Below are 13572 nucleotides of genomic sequence, written 5' to 3'. Positions count from 1 at the left end.
ATTTCATTCACACACTATTCAACACACCATAATTCACCCAATCCAATTATTGTGATCTTAACACAGAAATAACTAGAAACAGCTACATGGAGAATAAACATAGGAAACTACCATGTGCTAAGACAAGGAAGAGGAGACAGCATTACATTACTTTGGTTTATTGTTTTCCAAAATGCAGTTCACATTCAACTTCTCATACATCAATATCCACCAAAACAAAAAATAAACTAAGATTACATTTTCCTTTTGAAAAAAATACTTAAACATTTACAATTTAAATTCCACAGTAGCATGAAGTCCTCACACAGACTGACATTCACAAACTAAACAGTCAATACTACATGCAACACACTTCACATTTCATTTAGAAAGAGACATGTAAATAGGCAAATACAAAATAAAATCTTAAAAAAAAAAAAAAAAAAAAAAACACACACCCTAAACAAAGTAAATTACAGCCAAGCTACAAACAACAACAACAACAACCAATAAGGAAGACAACCTCACTTGAAACTACTCAAACCATTCACCAGGCCAAACCAAACTACACACCAACCAACCAACCAGGGCTACAGGAGCCCAGACAATCTTCAAAATATAAATACCACTGCCATCACATCAAAAAAAAAAAAAAAAAAACAAAGCTTACATTTCTGCCTTGTACATACCCTTTGCATCAGGATCATCATCCAGGGGAGGAGGAGCTGCTGCAGCCTCTCAGTGGTTGGGAGAGAGTTTTCCATCTACAGGCCACTGAAAGGACAAACAGGCAGCCAAGGAGACGAACAACTGCTGCTAATTGAATCCAACTTACCTTCAACTCATCAGCACTGCTCCTACACCAGGACAAAAAGGCATGGCAACATACAAGCACACATTTACTGCACCACGTGACACCACCAGCTATGTGGCTAAAGAGGACCATGCAGAGAGACGTGTGCAAACCTTCCAGCTCCAACTGCAGTCAGGGAGAGATGATGATGCTTCAATGGGTCAAGAACAGCTCCAAAAACATGGAAATGAGACCAGAAAGAAGCATAGTTAATAAACAGAACAAATATTCTCTGCAATACAACTCCTGTCCAAACCAAAAGAAGCCCCAACAACCACAACAGCCCCAAAGCCAACAACCACAACAGCCCCAAAGCCAACAACCAAAACAGCCCCAAAGCCAACAACCAAAACAGCCCCAAAGCCAACAACCAAAACAGCCCCAAAGCCAACAACCAAAACAGCCCCAAAGCCAACAACCAAAACAGCCCCAAAGCCAACAACCACTGCATTGGACCACATGCTGCTAACCTTAAGCCACAACCATTAAACAACCAAGTGCCAACAAAGCACAGCTGACAGACCACACTAAGATTCAACCACAACCGCTGCACCACACGCTCCTAACCAAAAACCACAACTGCTGAACCAAGGGCCAACACACACCTGAGAGCAGAACCAGAAGACAGACAAACCAGACCACAATACGATGCAACTACATATTACAGTACAATCACTGGTTACACATGTACAGAGAAAAACAAAAATAAATGAAAAAATAAAATATTTGCCTATTTACAACATACAAAGAACACAATGAACAATGTTAACAGTAATCAGTCCAACGATGCTGCTGATCGGCCCCTTCCATCACACTGGTACTCTGAAAGGAGGAAAGACATTCATTACCGATCCAGTCACTGTTACTACTTCACTGTAGAGAGATCCTCTCTCATTCATCTATCAGCTACAGCAGAGTTGCTGCTTGTACAGACCCTCAGCCGACCCTCGCTGCAGTCCCATCTGATGTGGAGTCCCTGGTGAGGTTGAACCTGAAAGCAGAAAGCGGCAGTAAACGGAGAATCGTGGCAAGGCCTTGTCTGGAAATTTACATCATGGCACCGACTCACCAAATGGCCTCCAGCAAAATAATCCATCCATCCTGGACCAGGAAGGTGGACGAGCTGCACGCAGACAGGTCACTGATTACTGGGACCAGACATCATGCACTGCTTCCATGGAGGGACACCTTCACACACACAACCAACAAGCAGTTACTGTCCAGAAGAGGAACAAATCTAATAATAAATAAATAATAATTCCTGCCCCAACAGAAGCCACGTGACTACCCAACACCAAAGAAGAGTGACAACCCACTGATGCAATAATATTACAGCAACAGTCATCTTGCAAACAAGTTCAAGCTCACCTGCTGGCACCACTGACCACGACGACTGCAGCGGCACAGATTCCACTTCAGGGTACAGCAAGTCAGAATGGACATTTACTGCACTGCTATTTCTGAGAATAAATGAGACTCTTATCTGAGTGGGAGGGGAGGAGAGTCCTGACCCAGCTTTGTCCCTTCAGAGAGTCTGCCCAACGTCTACGTCGCCTCCAACATGAAACTGGAACACAAAAGCAGTCTGACAGCACACAGTGAATATGAACACCAACATTGTATGAAATGTACATTTCACCTGAAATGACGCCTTCAAACAAACCCATCTTCAAACCGCTGATTGGTGCCCCCTCCTGCTTCTTCTCCAGCACCAACAGACCTGCTTCCAGATGGAAACAAGACAGTCCAACAGCACAAGGTGAGAATATGAACACCTCAACGTTGTATTAAATGTTTCCACATAAAGTTACACTTTCAAACAAACCCATCTTCAACGCGTTGATTGGCGCCCCCTCCTGCTTCTTCTCCAGCACTAACAGAGGGAAACAAGACTATTAAATAAAGCTCATGGGCACCATTTAAAATAAGATGTATACTGTACCGTCACACACACACACACGAGGCCAAAGCGCAACACGAAATACACGCGGTGTAAGTTAGTGAGTTAGTAAGTGGAAGAGTCGCAAAGTGAGCAGAAGTGGAAGAAAGTCAACGCGCGTGCGCAACGTCAAATTGAGCCAAGGCGGAAGGTCGGTATAAATACCGAACCAAAAAAAGACCACACAACCAACATCATCCGTCCAACAAGGACCCCGTCAAAAAATTAAAATAAATCAGTCCCGGGTTCTTCCCGAAAACTCAGACACATGATTTCATTAGGACAACTGCTTCGGCGAACAGAATTCGTCAGACTCTTACCTGAAGGAGTGTGAACGGTCCAGGTGTGCCCCTGATGGAGACAGCTCCAACATACATTACCATCCAGATATCTGCTGACTGAATGAATTTATATTCAACTGATCCTCATTTTTAGTCCTCCGTTTTCCTCCATTTTGGTTTTGTTTTGCCATTATATTGTCTTCAATGCCTAAAAATAACCTGTTAAAAAAAACAAACAAACAAAAACATCGTTTAGTGCACGAACAAACATTTTTCATTGAGGAGCGTCTTCTCCCGCCTACCTGTTTGATTTCGGGACCACAAGTCTGAATGCGGATTATTATTTTTATTTTAAACATGTGCTGCGGAAGAACTGAAAAACAAACGTGTGAAGTGAGACAGGTGCCCGGTGAACCCCTCCGTGGTGCAGACAGCGTGCAAAACACACAAACACGAAAACAACATGAACGAGTGCGTTTTACCGGGAAAGGCGGCTCTTTGGGGAGCTTGTGGAGCCGGAAAGAGCCTGAAACAAACACACACACAGAGAATTGATTAGCCTACCACACAACACGGCTGAAACTACCTGAAACAACACAAAGCCGACCTACCTGTCGTCCAAAAGCAGAGAACCGAGCGGATCGCTGGCTTGTTCTGACTGAAGCTCGGCCTGTTCAACAGGCCGCGACATCAGTCCTGATTAAATCCAGGTGAGCCTAATTGGTCCTCCACCTGGACACGACGGGACGTCACACAGCACGCACAGCACACGACAACACCCACGTTCAATCACGTCATTCCCAAATTCTACCGGCTGCGGCTCCGCTGCGTCACGACTCCGGAACAGCTCCGGAACAGATACAGAGTTGTATAAATTACTCACAGAGCAGGTCGTGTGGGACGGAAAATAAAACAGGGTCTGGGGTCTACAATCCGAAGATATATATATATATATATATATACAGATAGATATCCCAAATTTAAACTTACCGTTACTCTAATAGTAGAAAATCATCTCCTATCTATCTATGTGTGTATATATATATATATTTATATATATATATATATATATATATATATATATATATTTTTTTTTTTTTTTTTTTTTTTAACTATCTGCATGAGGATGATGGACAGATGAAACACAAAATTGACAACCCAGCCAGCAGACTCGAACCCTGGACCTCATCTGGGGTCCTTACAGGATGAGCCACTGGATCAGACAGATGGTAGCTGAATTTTGTACCTTCCACTTATGATTTTGCTCAATGAGCCTCCAAATTAACTGGCAGTGTCAAGAATCAAACCCCGGACCTCAACAGGTCCAGTCAGCCTCAGAGTGCTGAGTTGGTATCAGACCAGTTCATGGTTTACATAATGACCCTATTGAAAAGCTTTTGCGTTGTTGCCGTTGTTTTGTCAGTTTGTGTTTTGAAGATGTTGAATCTCTCCATGGAATTAGAATCGTCTTTGTTGTCATCTTGGTTGTGGTTGTTTTGTGCATTTTTTGTGTCGTCATTTTCCTTTTATTGTAGTTTATTTGCAACAGGTTTTGCACACTTGCACGCTTGTTAAGGTTTTCTGCATCCTCGCAGTTAATTTGTGTCATTCTGCAACAATGTGTTTGAGCAGTGCATACTATGCTACTGTATGTTTAAGGTTTGTATAAATACTATGATGTGAATATATCTACATTTCGCTCTTTTACCCCAGTTTTCTAAATAAATCCCAGCAGTGTGCTGATGAAATCAGCATCAGGGACACGTGTCAAGACTCATTAGAAAGTGGGTGTTCAGACAGAAAACAGCATTGTACATTAGTGGCAGTGAGCTTGTTGGAGAGCTTATCTCCTCCTGCTTTTAAAATGCCCTGCACCCCCTGAACTAATCCTTGGAGCCAAACAGTACTGTCCTAATCCCTTCTCTCTGAACACTTCATTCATTATTTGCTTTCATTCTAATTGTCTTCAAGGCACTGAAAGGCTCATGTAGGTGAACTTCCCTGTGTATTTCTGTGCGTATGCCTTATCACTTAATTCCTGTATATCTGGGGTACTTAAAACCAGCTTCTAGTGTGTGTGTGTGTGTGTGTGTGTGTGAGTCTGACCAGCATGGCTGGGCAGGGACCAGTGACCACGCAGTCATTGGGGTGCATTTAGGAGGATTGCTGCTGTGTAGAAAGGGATCAGGACTTGAGTCAGAACCAATGCTGCACGGGCAGAAGCCCAGAATCAGCATTTGAAAGGTTAGTGGTGTGTGTGTGTGTGTGTCTGTCTGTCTGTCTGTGCACGCGCCAACCCCAAGGGTAACAGTTCCCGGTCACAGTCCGTAGATGAAAGTAATTGCCAGTGGAGGGCAACCTGCAGCTGAGGCCCAGAGATGGTGTGTCTGTGTGTGTGCGCCTGAAATCAAGGGCTGCCGCTCATGTCCAGTGAGCCAATACTCTACACAACGTGCATTTTCTGCTGAGACTCATGCAGAATCTGAAATGGCTTTGATTTTACCCACTTAAGTACAGATTCTCATTACTCTAGTGTAATGAACGGTACCCATGGTGAGACATTTTCAGTATTTATCAAGATTAATTTCCCTCTACAGTATGACTATACTCCACTTCTCTGTCCAGCTGGCTGACTTTAGCCTGACAGCTGCTGTTCAACTGTGCGACTTTTGCTCTCGTACAAAAAGTCTACTGTTGGTAAATGCTCTCCAATCACAGCAGACAAGGTCAACCTTAGTGAGTCCGAGTGGGTGTGGACCAGCCAACTCACTTTAAAGAGCTTTTCACGGACGGCTTCCTCCCACTCATGGATGAGGAGAAATATAAACCCACCTAAAAAATTATGTTACTCATCTTTTGGAGGTGTTTCATAAATCTTCAGGACTAAAATGGACGGTGTCCTGGTTGTAAGTTGAGACTATTCAGAAGCTCATTTTTATTACAGTTGTATCAAAAAACTAACTAACATAAATATATTCAGTGGTATTTCATGTTCTTTATATTGAACTACTCGCATACTTTTCAATGTTGAATGTTCTTTACCCAAATCACCAGCAGAGGGCCTCAGAAACTAAGATTTAACTAGATACAGCATTTGTGAAAATGTTGATGTTTTTATTGCTTCAATAAATGGAAGCATGCTCAATTAAATTCGACTTTTGACAGGAAGTATATCAAAATATATACAAGTGATTGCATAAATATTCACCTCCTTGAAGTCAACATTTAGTAGATGCTCCTTTGACTGCAATTACAGAACAGAGTATTTGGTGCTCAATCACACTTGCACATATAGACACTGAAAAGTGGTCAGGGTGAAGAGCCCTTTTCAAGTCTAGCCAGAAAGTCTTAATTGGATTAAGGGCTGTGCTTTGACATGGCCACTCCAGGACATTCGCCTTGATGCCTCTATATGATTTCTATGTAGTTGTTGTTCCCACACAAGCTGAATCAGATTGTCCTTCAGTATTTCATGAAATGTCTTTTCAGCATTGCTTGCTGTATTCTTTTTGTCTTGATGTTGTGTCGTCAGGAATGCTGTTTAAAAGAGATACGCTTTTATACTGCTGCTCATTTAAGAAACAATCGAGTGATCTCCATTTAATTTATTTTTAGGACTTGAAACACCAATTTACCAGACCTTTGTTGAATTAGGCCGGTTACCTTTCATGAAATCACTCGTTTTACATTATATATTCTTGATTTATTGACATCACTTTGTAGAAATTGTTTCACATCAAATTAATGTCAAAGACGCCAAATTGTATCAGTCATTATTCTATTTATGAAGGCATAAAAGGTTGAAAACATCTAAGGGGATACTTTTCAACCCCCTGTGCATTTCCCTGAAGACTCTAATCCTTCAATGAAATTTAATATGGGGTTTGGGGACTAAAAGTGAAATTGACATTTTCTTTCCTTTAATCTTTAACAAAATCTCCAGACAGAAGGATGCACTTGTTAATTTGTGCCAACAAATACTGTCCCCCTTAGTTCCCTCTGTGAGCTTTGAATACATAAAATGAATGTGTTCATTGATAACCTTGGCACAGCTTGGATTTAATTACCTGCAAGAAAAATTTAATATTCTGTATGAATGTAAGAGTTCACTTCTGTCCACTTCTGAGACCACTGAACCCAAATGACCACCAATTGGACAATGACACAAACATCTTGTGAGTTGCTCCTACAAAATAAGAGCAAAGCATGGAGGCCAGGAGAGAGAGCAGAAGAGGGAGAAAGGCAGAGAGAAGTGGCAGACATGAAGCGTGACAGACACCACAGGCAAAATAAAACAGAAATTAGAGAGCAATAGACCGAGGGACCATGTGGCAGAGGGCTCACACCCCGTGGTCTTTCCGATTCCTTTATCAGCGAAACAAGCTGTCCTCTTTCACTAGAATTTATGTCAGCTGCACGTAGGTCAGAATGGGATCATCATTTGCTGTGTTACGTGAAAATGGCTCATAGATTAGCAGGTAATAAAAGAGGACCCAAGAGCACCAAACAAAAGCGGAGGTCACTCCTTGATTACAATGGCACCATTTGCTTTGTTCAAAACAGAAAAGCAGCGCTTGGAGTTAATTTAAACTTGTCTCAGGTGAATAATAAGGAGGACATTACACAAATAGTCATCCTTTGTGTTGGCTTCCGGTGGAGTTGGGGGTGAGGTGAAAGGTCTTACATGACAATGACTTGGCTGGTGTCAAATGCACACGTTTCAATAGCAGACAGGTGTTCAGAGGATGGAAAATGACTTGGGTGATGTTGTTGGGTTGGTTCATATTGTATTTATGAGTCACGTAGCACAGGTAAAGGAGGCACGATGCTGTGGGGAAGGGCACTGTATGACAAATGGGAATGGAAGGTGAATAAGATTTCGGCCCAATAATAGATCAATGCAGTTCAAGCAGAATGAGTAATGCATGTCCAAGAGGGGCCGCCTAGACTACAACTCAAGGACAAAGGTTCTCTGTGAGCAATACTTTTTATTTTGGGGGTTAGTTCATTCTATCGGAAATAGCTGCATGAAAGTTTTCATTGTTGTTCAGTCTTTTGCTTTGCTCTGAATTAATATGGAGAAGCAATTTACACCTTCCTCCTTTCAATTCAAAAGCTCTAAGTCTCTCTGAAAATGGTGCCTGATTTGATGTCAGTGCAGCACAAACACAATTTGAGAATATAAATATGTTACCTATATGAACAGAATATTGATATTAGAGTAATGCCATGAATTTAATTCATGGTTGCCTGATGCATTACTTTCTGGAAGTATATTGATGTTGAGTTTTTGCAGAGGTTTTTTGTGTATTTGGATCTAAATCATAAGATTTGTTGCTGTTGTCAACCTTTCCCATCTGGACTTGTACGACTGGACACAGGTCTACAAAATTGCATTGCACGGAAAGATGGTGAATTGCTTTGTGCCAGACATTTTTCTTGGTGGATGTGCGTAACCAAAATCTTTGCAACATGTTTTATGGGAAGGATATTTCTTGTTTGTTTGTTTTTGGCATTGTGTGTTGTGTAAAACCAGTGAAGTAAATGTTTTTCTGGCCAAATAATGCAATGTAAAAAGCCAATCAGTCCCTCTTAAAAAAAAATGGCCCTTATATGCTACATGATGAGAGAAAATAACAGCCCATGTGTTTTCCTGTCCTTTCCTGTCAGATTGCACCTGACCAGGTAGCCACTACCTCCTGTTTTCTTACACTATGTCATACACTTGAAGTGTCTCCCCCTCAGGAGAACGGGATCAAATCCGACACCTGCCATGTCCCCCACTCTGCTGTGCCTTTGCATCTGGCTGCCACACATTCACCTTTGCCCTCTTGTCACAGCAACAGCAGCACCCATACTCTATAAAATAACAATGCCCCACCACAATGAATGTCGACTTGAAAAAAGTAGTTACTTAGGAGCTGTGAAGCATTTTGCAGAAAGATGGCAATTTCACCTGTGACTTTTGGAGTCTGCCGTGCTTTGCTTTAAAGTCGGCGGTGACATTTAGCATAAAAGGATACTACGCAGTGGGAATATGATAAAAGTATGAACAAAGAAGGTGAAATTAAAGCAAACTGCTCATTCCTGTTGTGCTCAAAGCAGTTAAGGTTCAGCGGCCTGCAGCGCTGCCTTATTATTATTACAGCTTTAATTTTTTTTTTTTTTTTTTGCTCTTTGGTGGTTACTCAAACAAACAACCTCAGTGCAGAGCAAAATATCTCATTACAAACCATAAATCATTGCTAACCACAGGGAGAGCAACGAGGTAGAACAAAAACCTCCGTCAATGAAGGTTAAAAGAATGCATGTTTTAGCTTGGGGGGCTTCCCTGTCAAAACTACACTACATTACACAACATAATCTTTTATGCTGAATGAAGTCTTCTATGAAACGTATTAACAGAACACATTAAATTGTAAACATCAAAACTTACATTTTGTTTGGCTCTTAATTAAGACTAGATATAAATCTTTAAACTATCACAATGCTGCAATGCTTCTCTCTCTGTATTTACTGATATAAAGATAATATGTTTTCCTTGTGTTGCACAACACCACAAGGACAGGTTGGGCTGCCTGAAAGCAGCGATCAAATATCCTACAAGCCTAGACCTGAGTCAGTGAGGTAAATTAGCACTCTCCTCTCCTCACGCACTGCAGCCTCATACATGTTTGTGAAAACAGCAGAATTTGAAGCTTGGATAGAGGAGGCAGCCTTTGCCTTGACACTGCTAAGTCGCTCTGCTAACAAAAGAGAAAGCAGTTGCTCACAGTTAAAGGATGGATGGGTCCTGTCCTCAATTCATCCCCCTCACCCCTCTGTCTCTGTCTGACTTTCCTCTTCCAACAAGTCCAACCACATACTGTGTACACCTGTACTGGGAAAGTTCAAGTTCAAGTCCAAGGGTAGAGAACCATGAAAGGATGTTCCTGAAGATTGAACATGATTTTAAAGGACAGTTGATAACACCAGAGCCATTTGTGTGTCCCCTGGGCGATTTGGTGCTTCGTGCTCTGGTGCTTCAAGCGAACAATAGCGGAGAGATAGCAGAATGGCCTTATCAAACGTATCAACAATAACATTATTAAAGTGCTCGAACCACCAAACTCTGTCCTTACTCAACTCCAACAACTGCTCACCTTTGCTAAGAAAAATGAGCCGATACCGAACATTTGGAAGCGTTTTTGCAATTGTTGCACAAAGCTTCTCAAAATTACGACAATAAAAATTTGGCAATTTGCGAAAATCAGGGCTAAATATCAGAGTCCTTTCTCAATACCCTTTTGTATGCTAGGTAAGCATTCGGGTAATTTTTACCCTGAAATCATTTGAGTTGATCAAAAGGGCACTTGGCTGGAAAACAAAAACTCGTGGGAAATTACAGAGCAATTAGGCCAGTTCATTATCATCAAGCTTAATATAAGAGAGCAGCTAGAGACAAAACCACATGAAAATCAACTGTCTATGAAACGTGCTGAATTTGGACTTTTGAGTGTAGCTTGACAACTAGTCCACAAGAAAAAATTGTATTACGCATTATGTGGCTTCAAATTTCTGACACCAGTGGAAATTGTTTGTCCAGTCTTACAAATCAAACAAACCCTCTGCTCACCAAAATCACTTGTCTCACTGACAATGAGTGAACAAATAAAACACGGCAGCTGTACGTCATTTTTTAATTAGACAAGGTGAACTTCATCCTTAGTACATATCACAGAATGATCAACATGATATTAACACAAATGATTTGGGAAAGAAAGGCATAATACAGGCTGACGTGTAATATCTCATGTGGTGATATTAGCAGGTGACGCTGAACTACAAATTAAAATTGTGCTGACTTGTGACAACTAGCTCCTCCTGTGCAGCCTGACATTGAGTGTCAGGACTAAAAAACAACAACAACAACAACAACAACAACAACAACAAAACTGCTCTGTATTAAGGCGGTGAAAAGTTTTTTCTTCGAGATGATTTTTGTTGGGAAATAATTGTGTTAAGGAGTTCAACTGGTGCAGAAGCAATGTACAATACTTCACAAAATGTCCAATGTGGTGTTTTTAGCTCGAACAGCAAGCAGTGTTTGTTGACCATAATCCCACACAGTGCCAGCCTGTGGACTTTTACATATCAGTTTTTCACGACTCAGAGCTTGAGGTGAGCAGTGCAAATGACTGAAGGGATTCTGAAGTTTGGTTTGGAAGGCATGTTTGTAATACATCTTCTTTCAGCAGAAAAAATACAAAGGACCAGAACTAAATACACCCAGTCTGGGGCCTGGCAATACTTTTTTTTTTTTTTTTGATAAGAATTCCTGATGCAAAACATGTGAGACATCTCCGGATGCAGCACACAAATTGCATCGAGTAGGACTGTGGGTGGGCCACTTCCTCAGGCCAAGACAAAAACACACACAGATGCACAAAGATCTCCCATTATTTGAGAAGAGCATCTGCCTGCAGATCAGCAAAAGTAGCCCTTATCCTTTAGCTCTCATCACGCGCCGGCGTTGTATTCCCCTGGCTTCCAGGGTACTGCTTCCATGAATATGACCGTTAGTGACACCAGAAGTACTAAAAGTAGAAGTTACAAAATTGGTATGCCCTCCGGTTGATACAAAGTCCACAGCATATGTACAGTCCAATTTTTTATACAAGAATGTGACCTTGGTAAAGGAAAACATAAAGCAGCTGCAAAATGCATTGATGATAATTGTGCATATTGTTACGAAGCCATTCTGTAAACAATTTACACAAATCCTGTTTTATAAAAATAAAAGTTCCTTCAGAAGGGACCCTAGTTTCTTAAAACATGAGTCACTCCAGAATGCTGTGACTTCAGAGTTTTTGAATTATGCATTAAGACTGTTTTAAGTGAGAAACTAACAAAATTAAATATTCACTAAATAAATACATCTTTGTAACCTTGTTGCAGATTGAACATTATCCGGATGAAACACTTGTTTATAGAACTTATATATCTTTTTTCTCTGCCCAAATATAGCTGCTGTTTTATCAGACAAGCAGGAGGCATATAAATGTGCTGATATAGGTCTTTTAATGTATAGAGGTAGCTCAGGTTACATCTCCCACATTGCTGAGGGAGCACCAGGAGAAAGTGCAGATGAGGGATCATACCATGGATGCAGCAAAGCTCTTTTCTGTTTATTAATACATTTTTTTGATGATTATAGAGAAAATAGGACAGATATGCTTGAACGGCTGCCAACAGATAGTGAGCACAACCCGACTTCTAAGTTCACTTTTAGTTTTAATGGTGCTCACTGTACAAAATTTAAAATCCAAATGCATGCACTGCAGCTGAATATCTTACAAGCTTAAAAATATCAGCGGGGGAATCCTAACGATCCCATGATAAAAAACTAACATTAAAAAAGAGAACTACTTTTACAAAAACAGCCCACTATGAATGAAATTAACACTGAATCACTATTGACAGTTATTGGCTTGCTGCTATTCCATAACAGGAAAAATGAAAACTGGAAAACCTGATGTATTTTCCAAAAACCAGGCACAATTGTCAGAAGCAGAATGTACACGCTACTTGACAGACACTGACAGGGTACTCGCTTGAAATAACTCCAAACTCCAGCTTCGATAACCACCATCAGGTAAAATCCGCATCTCAAACTGTCTCAGAAAAAGGTGACATTTCTTTTTTCTTTCTACTACCTGGCCATTGGTGCATTCAAGGCCTTTTTTATTATGTTGTCCACCCACTGTCTGTGACCTCATTGTTCCCTGAATGTAGTCAGTCGTTCCAGCTAATTAAGTAACCCACAATATCAAATATGAAACATCAGGTGTCAAAGAACATTTGCATTGTAAACATTGTTTTGAATAGATTTGAATCAGCCATTACTTTATATAAAAAATTCATCCTGTCACAATGCAGTCTACACATTAGCAGGATCAGTGTTTTTCTTTCATCATGAACTGAGGGTGCCTTATCCTGTGATCAAACATTAGATAAACGTAAAGGAAATAAATAAAGAGGCTGTGCACTTACTGCAATGACAGCTGTTATACTCTGTGGAGGTCCTGGTCCCAGTCTGCAAAAGCAAATACAGAACAATGGAGAAGCATGTCTTATCTGTAAATTTCATCGATTGTTAGTTCGCACCCATGTGATTAAGCACCAGGACCATTTAGTAACAGCAGTTATAAAAAATTCTTACCAATATGTTTAAACCCTTGTTTAACACAACAGCCATGCTTGGAAATGACTCATCATAATTTTTTAACAAGGCATATTCAAGAATACAATACATTTATCCCAGGAGACATGGGAGATTTGGCCAGGAAGTTATTTATTTGATTTTTCTTCAAATTCCTCCCAGACACTGAAAAATCTGCTACACAATGCTTTCTCTAGAACATAATCAAAGCCATTAAAGTGAGATGCACGTTTGGATATTGACTGATTTTTTCCGAATGATTCAATATTTTTTCACTTTGTATTCACTTCTGCTTCCTCCATCCCCTGACCACCTCCTT

At 40.8% G+C, this 13572-nt stretch overlaps 1 long non-coding RNA gene across 2 annotated transcripts; it reads right to left on the bottom strand.

The window, feature by feature from the left end:
• Window positions 1–446: 446 nt before the first annotated feature.
• On the bottom strand, window positions 447–3802 carry LOC115054987 (uncharacterized). 2 transcript variants are annotated; one of them, XR_003841646.1, is made up of 4 exons: window positions 3664–3802; window positions 3355–3578; window positions 1767–3271; window positions 447–1654 (listed from the first exon to the last, which is right to left on the bottom strand). It is a non-coding gene; the product is annotated as an uncharacterized LOC115054987 (long non-coding RNA). The 2 variants fall into 2 exon arrangements; XR_003841645.1 differs by having other exon boundaries at window positions 1767–3578.
• Between the last annotated feature and the right edge of the window lie 9770 nt (window positions 3803–13572).

Source organism: Echeneis naucrates, chromosome 2 (genome assembly GCF_900963305.1).
Source record: "Echeneis naucrates chromosome 2, fEcheNa1.1, whole genome shotgun sequence".
Taxonomy (NCBI): domain Eukaryota; kingdom Metazoa; phylum Chordata; class Actinopteri; order Carangiformes; family Echeneidae; genus Echeneis; species Echeneis naucrates.
This window is presented reverse-complemented; position numbering and strand designations above follow the sequence as displayed.